We start from the raw sequence: 15652 nt of genomic DNA, 5'->3' as shown, positions 1-15652 counted from the left end.
TTGTGTGTAATCTTTTTTTATTTATTTTGTGCACATTGTTATCACTATGCTAAGAAATCTCCTATGTGATAACAAATTACAGGTCCCCTTTATGGAAACATCAGGGGTCTCTAAGACCCCTAATGTCACCTAGGGACCCCCAGAGAAGCTGATGAAGCACAGATCTGCTTCATAAGCTTCTCTCCGGTTTCTGTACAGAGGAATGCGGAAGTGATGTAATATACATCACTTCCTGCATTCAGAGACCGGGAGGAGTGCGGAAGGAGATCGTGTACTGATCTTCCTCCGTTCTCAGTGTACAGAGCCACATCGCCCGGGATGGATGGACGCCCGGGGACGGCGACGAGAGGTAAGGATGGGGGGGGGGGCCTCACTTGAATCATACAAGCGATCGGGTGTCTACAGACGCCAGACTGCTTGTATGTTAACGGCCTGCGCTGGCCGTTTAAAATCCTGGCAGTTTAACGCCCGTGCGCGCCGGGGGCAGGCGCGAAGGACGCCCACCCGCATCCAGGAGACTCCCGTCCGGTCGTCTTTCAACGTTCGGCAGACAGGAGGTGGTTAAATAAATGTAAAAATAATAATAAAAAACATTTTAAGTCCCCCGCAAGCACGCACGGCTTCACGTAAACAAACGAAGATCACGCTATACATGTTAGGTATCGCTGCACATGCAGGAGTGAGAGCAATAATTCTAGGGCCAATATGTATGCGTATCTCTACACTGATGACCTGTAGGGGCTTTTAAACCGTCTGGACTTTTTGGGGTACTGAATTTTTTAATTTTATCGTCGTTTCACAGACGCACACAATTTTTAACCTGGGAATGTTCAGTTTCTATTTACTTGCTGTAACCTCATTTTTTATATATTATATTAAAAAATGGGTATTTTATTGTTATCTGGGAAACTAAATTTAACTTAATTTAAGTGCATTTTTCACAAAATTTTTGGGTTTCATAATATGTTGCGCTAATATTGTGCAACATAAAAATTTGCAACTGCCACCATTGTATTCTACAGTCTTGGCTTTCAGAAAATATGTTTCAGAGATCAATGTAAAAAAAGATACAACTGATGCAATTCCGTGGGTGATTTCTTCTAAGCATTACGTTACCATGGATTCAAATCATTAAGTGAAAGGATTTTTCAATGGAAAGGAATGAAAATACATACTTGTAACTACTTAGAAAGAACAGATAAATTCTGGGTCAGGCTGAATTTTAAAAAAAAACATCATCTTTTTGGCCATAAACCATACAACACTCATATTTAGGTGGATGTAACCGCAACCTACAGGTCAGCTATATCAGGGGTGCAGAATTCCTATCTCCCGATGCCCAGGACATGCAGTTTCAGATGTTGGGCAGGTGTTTTTTTTTTCCTACACTTAGCCCTGCTTCGGGCAAGCAGTGCTAAATGTAGAGCGGAGGAAGCCGCCACTTGTTTTGTATAAGTGACCTGGGCGTTTAGCTGCCTGTTTGTGTGTCGTTCCCCCCCCCCAGCCAAAATCACTTGAGGATGGAGAGTGGGGAGTTGACCAGAGAACAGCCATTCTCCGATCTGGTCCTTGTGAATAGTGAGACAGGAACACTGTACTCACAGCCTTCCTATCTCAGCTGTCACATGTGGAACTGTACAGAAGATCGGGCACAATGCTGTGCTCTATCTTCTGTACTGTAGGGCAGGCTCCATAAAGTGATGCCGTTACAGAGGCTTGTTAGCTCCTGTGTGATAGCAATAAAGTTAAGAGGCAAAAATTAAAAATGTTAAATAATTTTTAAAAGAAAAGTATTCTCTAACACTCACAATGTTCATTAAAGGGTAAATTTACTTTCCCAAGTAATTTGGGAAAATCAAATTTCAGCTAATCGTGTTTACAAATGAGTAACGTTTCGGTTTAAATCGTTTTTTGTATCATGGCAAACAGATTGTCATGAGGGACAAGTAGAATGGGTCCCCGCTTTAGTCCTTGGAGAAGTAGTCCACTGCAAGGGTTAACTGTTAATTTCTGGAGTAGTTCTTTAAAGCAACTGTTACTTTTGGGGATATGGTACTATGAGAAGCAATCAAGCAGTGTCTGTATTAAGGACCATAAAATGTACAGACCGGGATCAATAGGTGCTTCTTTACAATTGAATAAGTGAATGAATAATGTATACCTTAGGATGGTTGTAAAGATTAAGTAAAACATACATCATAGGGTTTTGAGTCTGGCTTTAGTAGTTCTGGGGAAAAACTTGATATTGTATAATTGCTGCAAATTACTTCTAATGCAACATTACAAAAAGTGACTTATTTGTGTCAGTCTATGTCCATAAATTATTTTCTAACGCCTCAAAAAAACAATATTTCCTTGTAACCATGGAAACATTAAAACATTCCATATTCTGTACAGATCCAAGAAATGTATTTTACTGCTTTCCTAGAAATAAGCACACAGCTTGAAGTTAAATATCATACTTTTCCAGCTTCTTTCTTTGGTTTGCTACAGTAAACCTTTCATTGTTTGGTGATATACTAGCCAAGGGTACTGCACATTGACAATGCCACTCTTCAAAGAGGCTCTGCACATCTGCCAATTCAGGAGAAAGTGACAATGTCTGTGAAAAGGGACGCTGAACTTCAAAGAACCCATGGCTATCGATGTCCCCATCAAAAAGGTGAAAGCAGGGATAATTAATTTACAAAAATGCTACAAGACTAATCTCTCTGATCCACTTCAGTACAATGTTCACCATGATCACTGTTCAATCTGAAACGACAGGTACTTAAAGCTGAACTCCAGGCCGATATAAAAGACATAAATTAATGAAGCTGTGTAATTATTATAATACAAAATGGATATAGTGCCAACAGTTTGTGTATCGCTTTACAATATCATTAAAGGGGAATTAAGGGAAGAGTGAAATACACTCATCCCCATAATTGGTGCAGACATGCAACACTGAAGCTGTCTTCCATCAGTTCTATTGATCACATACTGCCGATCATCACCCTGCAGGGATTTCCCCCTTCCCCTCTCCATTTCTCTAGTGCTGACTGGAGGGTGCAAAAACTTGTCTCACCGCTAATATTAAAAACAGAGGTTTAGATACACATCTTCTGCATAGAATGTGAAAACCGCACAGCCTCTCTGTGCAGGTTAGAACCTTTATATAGAGCCCTAACTCTAAACTATGAGAGTTTCCATCTTAGAGCACATGTGGCAAAAGATAAAATTGGGTGCCACCCAATTTTATCTTTTGCCACTCTGTTTTTAACCTTAGCGGTGAGACAAGTATTTTTGCAAAATGAGACCTCAAACTCAGAACTAGATAAACAAAAAATACAAATCATTTGAAAGATAAAAAAGCTCTCATATATGAATTTCTGAATATGAAATAAGATTTCCCCATGTCATTCATAGGGTTAAACAAGTGTACAACTGCAATAGCAGCCATGAATTTGGTTTTGTGTTGCATGAAGTAGAAGTGTTTTAGGCAACTGTAAAAAAAAACAACAAAAAAAAAAACCATACGATCACAACTCAAAAATATATTATTTACAGTTAAATCTAAACATGCTTTTAATGTGTGGTCTATGTACAATTTTGGATATTTTTTTTGTGGTTTCTAGGGTTTAAATTGTGCTTGTGATCACTAAAATACATTTTCATTTATTTAATTACTCACAATATAAGCCTGAAACTGCATACAGATTGCGTGACATATACCAACATTATTTTTAAATATGTTGTCCTCTGCTTTCAGAAAAAAAATGTTTTAGCAGTAAAAGGGTTTAAGTTAATGTATGCCGAGATCATGCACGCAGAGTATTTCCATATTCTGAACAAGCAGTAAAACAAAGCAGAACTCCAGGATTCTTTTTTAATTAACTTTGCACTGCAAGGGTTAACTGCCTGTTTGAGTGTAGGTTAAAAAAAACAAACAAAAAACTAACTCACCCAAAGCGTTGAGCAGGCTTCTTCATAGACGGGTCCCTGGAATGTCTCGCACCCTCCTCTGCAGTCTGATGTCCAGTAAATAATCATGTCTGATAAATTTCCCCCACTGAGTATAGACATGAGGACACTGAGGAACATTCCAATGTGCTGCGAAGGAGGGGACAGCTGGCCGGCTCGGAGCTTTGGGTGAGTATATCTTTGTTATTTTCAAAGCCTCGGCCTTTGTTGGGGCCTTTGAGAATGAATAAATTCACATTAAAGGCAACTACAGAGGTCGGGGTCAGCTTGTTTTAAAGCCATTTTGCTGCTTGGTAAGGATATATAAAGTCCACCCAGGCTAAACAAGTACGGTCAAAATACAAGAGGCATGTGTATTGCTAGTTGAATCTTGTATTCTTTTGAAGATCTATGCAGTAATCGAGTATAAAACAACGCATGTACTTTCCCTGCAGGAGTGTCCCATGATAAAGACGGGTCAATGCTGTAAACTATTCTTTAGTGGGGTTACTGGTCTAAAGTTTTCTGCGGGCCAGCAGTCTGCTGCATCCCACCCACACTCAAGCAAAGTGCAGAACAGTGATGACGATGCCACAACATTTATAAGGCAATATCTGGGTTTGCGAAAGCATTTGGTGCACACAGAGTGGATTTAAATCTTTTGTAGCTATTGAGGGATATATGAGCTTTTAGCGCAGGGATCAGTTTTAAAGCTCAACTCTAGCCACAACCATCTTACCCAAGTCCAACAATTTGAACAGCTTATTTGCGTTAAAGCCGCCGGCTATAAATCTACACAGCTGCCTTCACCCTGCAAATCCTCTTCTTTAAAATGTAGGTGAAAATCCAGCTCATGCTGGATTTACAGGCCCACTTCGGCTGTAGGCTGTTCATGAATCTACATTGCATTATATGCTTCAAGAAAAACGTCCTGACTTGGTTGAAAGCAGTTTACCATTGCCCCTCAGCTAGTGTCCGCTATCTTAACCCCTGAACAACCAGTGACGTACATAGTACGTCATTGCAGCGAGCCCGTGTAACAGACTGTTTACAACTGTAAGGGTACGTTAACACCAGATGCAGTGTGTTCCGGCCCAATTCTGGCCAGAACGCACTGCATCGCATTGTGTCCGGCTCACTTTTTTGCGGGGCTGGAGAGGGCGTGGTGGGCCATTGAAGTGAATGGCACCGTAGCCACATCCTCCGGCCACAATGCGATCGGCCGCGGCTACTGTGCAATTCACTTCAATGGCCCTCCACGTCCCCTCCTCCCCCTCAAAAAGCCGGCCACAATGTGATGCACTGCGTTCTGGCCAGAATCGGTCCGGAACGCACTGCATCTGGTGTGAATGAACCCTAAAGCAGCCTGTCGGCTTTACAATAGAAGCAATTATGGCGACCCCAGATCGCTTCTACGGGGCGGTAAGGTGCCTGCCCCACCCCGTTTCCCGGGCTCCGTTGCCCCACCTGCGCGCCCAGGACTGGCACCTCGGGTGTCGACAGAAAGCAGGGGAGGAAAGCGGTGAACCTCTGTTCACCAATCTCCTCCCCGCTCTAGGGGACCAGGAGTGACATGGATTGCATCACTTCCGGTACCTGAGCTGTCATTGCTGGGCTCCTGAAGCCGAGCAATAAGCTACTGAGCTGCGATCTGCACTTCAATCGTTGTAGAGGTGATACTAGGGGTCTTTTGGAGCCCCATTATCACCTTAGAGAGTACCCCTCACCCCCAATATGCTATCACATGGGGAGCTTGTAAGCCCCCGTCATGTTATAGCAATTAAAGTTTAAAAAAAAGTTTTAAAAAAAAATAAATGTAAAAATTAAACATTTTTTAAAGTCCCCCGCCAGCACACGCGTATTCACGTACATTGGTCGGGTGAGCCTACGTACGAAAACGAAGATCGCGCTACACATAATGGGTATCACCAGGCACGTCAGAGGGAAAGCAATATTTCTATGGCCAATGTTTATGTGCATCCCTAAATTGATGACCTGTAGGGGCTTTTAATGCGTCATCTATGGACTTCTTGGGGTACTGAGGTTTGTCGCTGTTTCACAGGTGCACACAACTTTTAACCTGGGAATGTTGGGTATCTGGTTATTCACTGTAACCTCATCTTTTAGATTAAAAAAAAAAAAAAAAAAAAAAAAAAGGTATTATTTTGTGTTTTGGGGCACTACATTTAACTTAAGTGTATTTTTCACTAAATGTATGAATTTGATTACGTTTTGCGCTAATATCGTGCAACATAAGAATTTTAATTTGCCACCATTTTATTCTACAGGGTCTTGGCTTTCAGAAAATATGTTTGGGGGTTTGACTACATTTTCAGGCCTAAAATGTGGATTATATTACGTGTGCAAAAAACGAGAAAAAAAAAGCCTTGGCAGCGAAAGGGTCCTCAAGGGGTTAAAGTGTATTTCCACTTTCACAGCCAAATTGGGATAACTTATATTTGTTATATGTTCCCATTCACATAGGATAAGCTAAAACACACACCTTGTGGTTTAAATTGCTATTGCGTGGGTTAGGATTTTAAGGGTTAAAATTTCTTCTTGCTTGTATTCCTTTGAAATGTTAGCAGGGGCTGTGAGGGGGCTTGTCCATTTTATGTTAATAAAGCTCATCAGAAACACAATTCTCAAATTTCCATCCTAAGTCTTTCTATAAAAGGACAGATCGTTGTGAAAGGGCTAAGAAAAACCTGGAAATCGGCCCTTTTGCCCGATTTAACAAAACATTTGAAAAGGTCAGACATTTCTTTAAGAGTTATTTTTTTAGTATGCTGTGTGAATATGAACATATAATGAACATGTATATATATTTGGATTGCAAAAGTGGAAATACACAAATCTTATTTGTCTCAGAACCCCTCGTGTACCTTATTAGAAAGAAACCAAAACAGACATGGAGTTCACGTGGGAGCCAAAACATATAAACGCAGCTCATTTGTGGATTACATTAAACCCCATCTCAACCACAGTTTCTTAGCTAATCTGTTATCCACCTTACAATCCTCGCCCAGATATCCAGTCTCACCATTAACAAGGAGTAATCCTCCGCTCTCAATATCTCCTCACCAATAGAAATTGTCACCAACCCTGCACTCTAACTTCTTCATATGAAACAACAACCCAATTAAACTACTCGGGAATAAAAATTACTTAAGATTATAAATCTTTATATTCTGACTGCCTACTTTCAACAAAAACTTAGCATAACCTCTCCTGGATGGGGAAAAGCAATGGCATCAAAATTACCATATTATCTGAGCTTCGTTACCTCTTTCACACCATACCCATCCCCCTTCCCAGATAAACTTTTCAGAACCATGTCATTGCCTTTGTCTGGAGCCACAAAAGACCCAGAATCGACAGTGGCCAAGGTCTAACCAAGCTTTACTAGTATGAAACAAACTGCCCCACTGGCTTTTCTCTATTCTGATACATACATTATGTACATTTACAACAATATGGGTATAACTGGAGACCCATCATTGCTCGCCAACTAACTCTGGGGCAATACTTTGGATACAATACTCTGGGGCAATACTTTGGCCGCTGAGGGGCGGGCTTCCGATGACCGCAATGCAGAAGGGCAGTGTGCACACCGGCCCGTTCCGCAGCTATCGGACGAGCAGGCTAGAAATCCGCCGACAATCGTACGATTCTCGACGGGTTTTCGAGCATGTTGGTTCGACAAAAGACGTGCGACCGTACAGTAGAAACGGTCGCAGTTCTTCGTTCACACTGCTCGATTCTCGTACGATCGCGGGATTTCGCCCGATTCTCGTACAAGAATCGAGCAGTGTATGGGCACCTTAACACTGTCCTTCTGGAGGGTGTCTACGTTTGTTCCCCATTGTCCCTGTCTGTTGTAAAGTAGCCAATGCTCCAAGCTCGCTCCTGGGATAGACTAAAATATCATGTTTAGTTTACTAATTTGGATTGAGATTTGTAGATCCATCACGGGAGTGATCTTGCTAGTTTCACCGGGAGTCTGCTTAAACAGCCCCGATGCTGGCGACGTACACTGTACGTCGTCAGTCACGAAGGGGTTAAACATTTGGAAGCTCAACAAATTACTCTAAACTGGTTCTAAAATGAAGGAGTCCATCATGCGACTGCTGTAATAGGCTGTCACAGTGGTGAAATGATTGGGGGCCCATCCCACCAGCTCCCAATATGATTATGGTGACCAGAGCTGTGAGAGCTCAATCTGTGTGCTGGCAGTGCACAGTGAACGCGTTTTCAACACAACATTGGAGCGCCACTGGCGCAAAGGCCCACTCACCATGCTGGGGGGAAACGGTTAATAGCCTACCAACACCTGCTGATTGTTTACAATAGAAGAAGACTGGCAGCCTGCCATGATCTGTTCTCATAGAGCAAAACTGGTGGTGTGGGGTGACATTCATCAATTATCACATATGTGACCACTACTCATTCGCATTTCAAAGTACTGTTGCAAATTATGACAAATTTAATATTGCAGTGCCCAGTGAATTGTAAAAATCACTCATCTGCAAAAGCTATAACATTGAAAATCCAGGAATGTAAAATATTGTGATACCACCAAACTAGTGATATCATCGTGTCTAATACAGTCCATTCACCTGCATAAGACATGAGGGTGGAGAGAGACATACCACAGCCAGATCGGAGGGGGGAAGGGGAGAGAAGGGAGCAGCCCACGCCACAGGATCGAGGATTAGGTGACCATATCATCTGTACTCCCGCCCTAGACAAGCAGATATCCCTTGCAGGGTGGGGTGGCCCCACTGCAAGGGTTACCTTTAGGGATGCACTGATACCGGTATTTTGGTACCGAGTACGAATACCGATAATTTTTTTTCGGTACTCGCCGATACCAATTACCGAGTAACGGAAGTCCCATTCAGGAAGCCAGGTGGCGTGTAATGACTCGCCACCTGGCTTCCTGATTAGCCGGGAAGCAGGGCAGCGTGTAAAGAGTCGCCACCCGGCTTCCCGATAAACAAAAAAGTCCCCTCTTACCGTAGTATGTGCAGCCTGTCATCCCCCGGGGCCTCTCCAGCGAGAACGCGGCCTTCGTCTGGTACCCAGCCGGAGCCGTCTAGCCGGCCAATCAGGAAGCCAGGCACCGTGTAATGACGCGACGCCCTGCTTTCTGATTGGCCGGGAGGCCGGCTCCATGCTCTCTTGTCATGAGATGACGAGGGAGCATGTAAGCCAGGCACGGTGTAGTCACGCGACGCCCTGCTTTCTGATTGGCCGGGAGGCCGGCTCCATGCTCTCTTGTCATGAGATGACGAGGGAGCATGAAGCCAGCTTCCCGACAAATCAGAAAGCAGGGCGTCGCGTCATTAGACGGCGCCCGGCTTCCTGATTAAACGGCTCGGGCTGGGTACCGGACGAAGGCCGCATTTTCGCTGGATAGGCCCCGGGGGATGACAGGCTACACATACTAAGGTAAGGTAACCTTACCTCACGAGGCCAGCTTCCGGTCAATCGCGAAACCGGGCAGCGTGTAATGACGAGCTGACCGGCTTCGTGACACCGGAAGTACTCGTGCTAGGCATCGGAGCATTTGGGCGAGTACAAGTACTTGCCCAAATACTCGGAATCATGGAACCGTGTCTAAATTGCTAGTTGATACCAAGCACACACAGAAAGATAATGGTGGCACTCGCTGTAAAGGGTAGACCAGGGCATCTCAGACTGCTGGTCTGAGTGGCCCACTTACTATGAGTTGATCGATTGACAGGCCAGGAGATTCCCGGTCTGTCCCACCCACATTCTCAACTACAATTCCGGCTGCATGATGGAAATGGGAAATTCCTAAGCCGTGCCACACATTGCGCTTGATATCTCCTTCAGTTGCCCTATTGTAGCTGCCAATGGAAGCTATGACATCACAACATTAAAAAAAAAAAAAGTATTTTACTCATAAACTGGAAAGTTTAAAAAAACAGCACATTTATAATATACAGATGTTATGCTGCAAATGAACTATTATCCCAGAGTTCAGCTTGAAATTGTGTAAGTCATAAAAATGATGCTGCTAAAGGCACAGTACAAACCCATTTTCTCTTTTCATCAGAAAATGTATTAACTTGCTGTTTTTCAGGATTTAAAGCACTACCTGTTGCTACCCTTCGTGCTCATTTACACAAATGGGATGTGTTAAGTTAACACATGCAACTGCATTATGGATCAATTCATTTTAAAAGGCACCCCGATGCACTAAGGGACTGCACCTACACTGCAACTGCAGACCTGTAATGCATTTTATTGGGCTACCTTTACATAATGCACAACACACCACAAAGTAAATTGGCCTTTAAAGTGTATGTATATAGATATATAAAATAAAGAAGGGAACACCCCTGTCAGTTCATTTGTTGCGGTTTGTCCGATTGGGGAGATTTCACTTCACTTCCTGTCCCTCAGACACAACCGGAAGTGTAAGGAAATCTACAAAGTGAGGGGAATTGCCCTCAAACAGTTGTCACCTGAACAGGTTTACTCGCTGGAAGATCTCTTGCAGGCTGCAAGGATCTGAATGGTGGCTACGCTTTGTACACAACCAATAAAGAAGAAAAAATTTTTTTTTAAATCAGTGACAGCTCAGGCAATTTGCAATACAACATCGGAGCTGTCAGAGTGCACTAGTTCATCCACTGAAACACAGCATTTCGGCAGATGGGATAATGTGAACGGGCCCCTATACTAGGACAGGGAATGTGTTATTTGCTAGATCAAGAGACGAAAAATGGAAAAGCAAAAAAAAAAAGGACAAATGCAGACAACTCATCTACGCTACACTACAATACCTTTTTGTTTTATGGTTTAGATATGCTTTAAAAGGGACAGTATATCTGTACACCTTGTCAGCTGTGAATTGCCTCTTGCAGGAAAATCTCTTGGTAACCACACAATGCTTTTAGCTATCAGTTGTATACATTTACAGCAGACCACAGGCAGAAAACGACAGCACAACCATTGTGTCTTTAGGGGCAATCTCAAAAATCATGGGGAAGGGCAAACAAAAATAAATCAAATAAACTTTAAGGGGTCTATATACAGAACAACGTGTTTTTACCCAAGATTTACATTGTTTCTAATTGGATTCAAATGGGAAAATGTATGAATCCTGGGTGAAAACATTTATAAATAGACCCCCTGAAGTAGATAACTAAAAAATAAATCCAAATAAAGCTGTCAGGATACATTAGTAAATATCATTTATAGGGTTGCACCAACTAATTGATTTAATAGATGATAAATCAAGAATGAGAACCGTTAATTCTCATGATCAATACGTTGATTCAATCCGTTGAATTCCCTCCCCACTGGGAGCCGCTGCATGCTGCAGTCTGTGTCCCCTTCAATCCCCGCCTGCATCGTCAGAGGCGATCAAAGGGGATACAGAGCACTGCAGTCAGTGACCAGCAGGGAGGCGAGACCGCTGTGCCTCTGCATTACCCCCTCCCCCACCCCCCCACTCTCCGTGCACCCGCTGCTCCGCCCGTGCCAACGCTGATCCACCCATGTCCTTGCTGCGCCCCTCTTCTGTTGGTTTTTAGAAAGCCGGCATTGAGTCTCCCATCCAGCAGCTATTGGCTACTATAACTGCACCCGCACAATGCCAATCAGCAGAGGAGAGGCCTGAAGGAAAACTATTCTGAAAGAAAAGTTTTGCCCTGTACTGATTTTTCATCTAGAATGTGGGATGGTAATGGACGGATGGGGGGATATGAGTTGTAAACTAGATGTCTGTCTTAACAAAAGGGTTAAAGATAAGATCTTGAAGCATTGCACGTTAATGAAAATAATCTCTAATCTTTCTATGAGGACAACCAGATTCCTTGCGAAGACCAGCCCTGCAGACACACCAAAAAGGTAAGAACCGTTTTGTTTTTACCATATTTTTAGGTATGTTGTGTGAATAGGAACACAAAACATATAGAGGAATTTTCTCAAATGGAACTGCAAAAGTGGAAAAAACTATTTAAATGAAGTTGGAAAATAAAGTGCGAGCCAGCTTCCTGCATCTCCTAATTCTCTTCTTTATGTGCTAAATTATTTATTATAGTCTCTGCCAAACATTTCCTCAATAAAAACAGAATAAAGCTGCAATATTTCCCTTAGTCACGTTCTACCAGCTGTGCATAGAATGCAGCACAACAGGTTAAATGTGTTAACTCAGCAAGCAAACATGCTAGGCTACAGCAAACCAGAGCAAGCCACAAACTGGAAGCAGCAGAGCGTTGTATAAAGAGAGAGGCAACTTGTCACCACACCCACCCCACGCCACCAACAAATGAGAAGCAACAGAAGGGGAGGGTGGCAGCGTACAAGCTTGAAGGCCCCTTGGTGGTATGACGCAGTTAGGCTACCTGATCTTCCCCTCCCTCTGACAACATTGTTCTTGTGCAAGGAAGACAACATAGTCTAAACGGGAGGCGATACTGTAACTTTCTTTCATGTCATAGGTTAGATCTTAATATGACAGCAATTAATTTGCATTCTGCATCACTGTTGCCTGTAAAGATGAACATTTTAAGTAAGATTAATTTAGAGTTACTCTAAAAGCCTAAATATTTACAATAATGAAGGGAAATAAAATCAAAGAATCACACGCAATATTTATTTATTTTTAACAACTAAAATAAGTGAATCATATATATGATTTTTTTTTTGGTTTTATTTAACAAGTGGAGTAACTCAAGTACTCAAGTTTACTAGGCTTTTGATAAAATCCCTAACAAAAAGGGTGGGATTGGAAGGTAATCTACTATAGACAGTAAACATGGAGGTGTGGCACATAAAGGAAGGGAGTACCCATGGGGGTATGAATCCCATGACACCAAATAAGGAAGAGGGCGTCTGAGAATGCAAAAAAATCCAATCAACTATACATATCAAAACAAAATACTACACACACAAAATAAGCTAAAAGTACATTCCATAAGTCAACACCAAGTATAAACAAACAAAGCCCGCTTCCATACACAGATGTGAAATACTTGGTAAAGAGTTTGACGACATCGGATACCATACAGATACTACGAATATGAAAAGACGTGAATTCATAGATTATATTGTGCAAAGTCAGCAGAGTCATTGTTAGTCTCTATACTAAAAGACATATTATAAAAAGAGACAAAATACATTCTGCTAAAGATGTGCTATTAAAATAAAAATCGCAGGCAGGCGTTTCAGATGTAACATTGAAACTGAAAAGTGGCCAAATTATGAAGCATATGTTGCAATTCATTACGGTGCCTCCAATGTACTGTACAAAGCTGACGAAACTGCTCATCTGTTTACCACATCTGTAGAGTCAGGAGACCTGACATGAATCAAACATTTGTCATCTGACAGTACCCATACAATCCACCCAAATCACCACATCCCAGCCTTGGATCACACCACTGCTTTCCCCTCCATAGCTTGTCATCTGCCTGCTGAATACATTACAACACAACTGACATACGATCTTTGACCTTTTCAGTAGAACTTTGAAGCAGCCATGCTTATTATGGGTCCCTGGCTCCACCCCCTCCCTAACTCCACCAATGACCAGATCTTAACCAGCACCAAATGCCTAAAAAAAATAATCACATCAATAAATCCAGATCACATGGCTTGTCTTTACACTGCTCCAACCATTAGGCCCCATTCACAAGTCCCACTCATGGAATGACACAAAAAGTAACCCTCCCTCTCCTAAATGCAAGGATTAAATGCTTGTTAAATTTCAACTCCTGGGAAAAGAATACCCTAGCAGAGAAGCTCCTCCCATACTGCAAGGGGTAAATGTTTGTTTACACACAGGGTACCAGAAAAAAAAAAAAAAGGAGGTTTTACTTACCCAAATTCCTCAATCCCCCAGCAGCCAGTGTGCTCCCAGGGGAGTGAACGTCCTTGTTCCTGGTACCCTGGGCATTGACAAGCATTTATTTCCAGACTTCTTCTGGAGTGAGAGGGATACAGTGCAATACTTGCCTTATTCTAGATTGCTCTGGCACTCCAGGTAGAGGGCCATCCCTCTGTACAGTATGTGGCTATGGCATCGGGGGTGACCCCCGGCCGGAGTGCCTTGCAGAAGAGGCTTCGGGGGACACACAATCATGGAAGTATTACAGCTTATTCCTCTACCCCTAAATTTAAAGCAAAGAATGAGACATTGCCAGCCATCGGGCTGCTTATTGTGATTAAACTCACCCGCCTGTTGTCAGCCCTCATCACAACGTACACAGTGCATGCACAGCTCCGGGGACATTCAAGAGCCACCTTGGGGCCCAGAGTTATGGGATTCCCCCAGCTGGCACCCTTAAAACCCGTGGAGATGTGACATCACTGGAACCGAGCTATCTGCAGACTTTAATGAGCATATAACACTTAAAAGGGGGGTCATTTACCACAAAAACAAGTATTTTTATTTTAGCCATGTGACTCCAATTATCCAATCAGATTGGACTTTACTGGAAAGCACGGTCACTTTTTTTTCTAAACAAGGTAGTGTGTGAGCTGTACAGACTGAGCCTGGAGTAACTGAAGTGACATGTGCTCTTTGACCTTTCAAGTGAACATGATCGGAGCAGCCATGACTTGTCCCGGAGTCCCAGCAGCTGCCTGTGTGATCCCTCTCGGACTTGTCATGGAGAAGAGCGGCGAGCTGTGAGGACAGTGCCCAGGTTACCGAGCACAGAGTGGCGCCAAAACAAGGGACAGAGCTCAAGGTGCGGGCCGTATCCGGGCCACAAGGCCCCTCCCACCTGGGAGCTTCGTCCACAGCAACGAGCACAGACATGTGACCTCCGGTTGCTATGGGTTACAGCACACAGCCTTATCACCGGACAACTGCTGCTAAAATAAACGAGCGGCACAGTCAACACAGGCGAGCCGGGCACAACAATAAACGGGAGCCCGGACAGCGGGAAAGCAGACAGAGCCCAGCAAAAAAAAAGGCCGCGTCCTCCCCTCCCCCCACATCTCCTCCTCCTGTCCGTCTCCCGCCACCGCTTCCCCGGGCCAGGCCCCGCAACCTATCTCCGGGGGAAACACCCCCGAACTCGGCTCAAAACACAACAAGGCCGCACCAGGGAAACTTCCACCAACGTGTCCGCCATTTTACAACTTACCTCAGCTCCAGCACAGCGCGCCTCCCGGGGGAGGGCCTCGTCCCGCCGGCTGCTGCTAATCCCGAGAATAGACGGAGACAGGCTTCCTAAACCGAAAAGTCACCGAACGGCGAGGCCCAATCCTTATCCCGGCCTGAGGTGAGAAATAAGGAGCGCTTTGGCGGCTGCTCGGCTTGAGTTGTTCGCTCCTCGGCAGCTCGAAGTCGAATGAGGCGCGCAGGCGCCACCTGGTGGCCACAAGGCGGCGGAGGCTCTCGCTGTGACACAGCGCCACCTAATGGGCAGAGCCCTTGTTTTGGTTATTTAACCCCAGACTGGACACACGTCCGGTAACCCCTTCACTGCCGTGACTTAACCGGATGTTTGTGACTTTGTTATAGTGGCTGTTGTAGATCGTCTGTCACATAAACCCCTGACGGAAATCTGTTTGTACACAATACGTTTCATGTTTGGAATACTTTGTTATATACTTTGCTCATTCCCACGGGTGTATAGAAAATGCTGCATTGTGATCCATACAATGTATGGTTCTTTATGGATCTGAACGGGTCAGTATTGTATGTTATGGGCCCATG

The 15652-nt window shown here is 43.7% G+C and overlaps 1 protein-coding gene across 1 annotated transcript in view; it reads right to left on the bottom strand.

Annotated features, from left to right (window-relative positions):
* Positions 1-15423, bottom strand: part of STAG2 (stromal antigen 2) — an 85568-nt gene extending 70145 nt beyond the window's left edge. Inside the window, exon 1 of the mRNA XM_018558621.1 lies at positions 15078-15423. The gene's annotated coding sequence lies outside the window, so the exon portion shown is untranslated. The remainder of the gene's footprint in view (positions 1-15077) is intronic.
* Positions 15424-15652: the final 229 nt, after the last annotated feature.

Source organism: Nanorana parkeri, unplaced genomic scaffold, assembly GCF_000935625.1.
Source record: "Nanorana parkeri isolate BGI_ZX_2015 unplaced genomic scaffold, ASM93562v1 scaffold349, whole genome shotgun sequence".
NCBI lineage: Eukaryota > Metazoa > Chordata > Amphibia > Anura > Dicroglossidae > Nanorana > Nanorana parkeri.
Note: the sequence above shows the minus strand (reverse complement) of the source record. Positions and strands in the feature narration are given on the sequence as shown.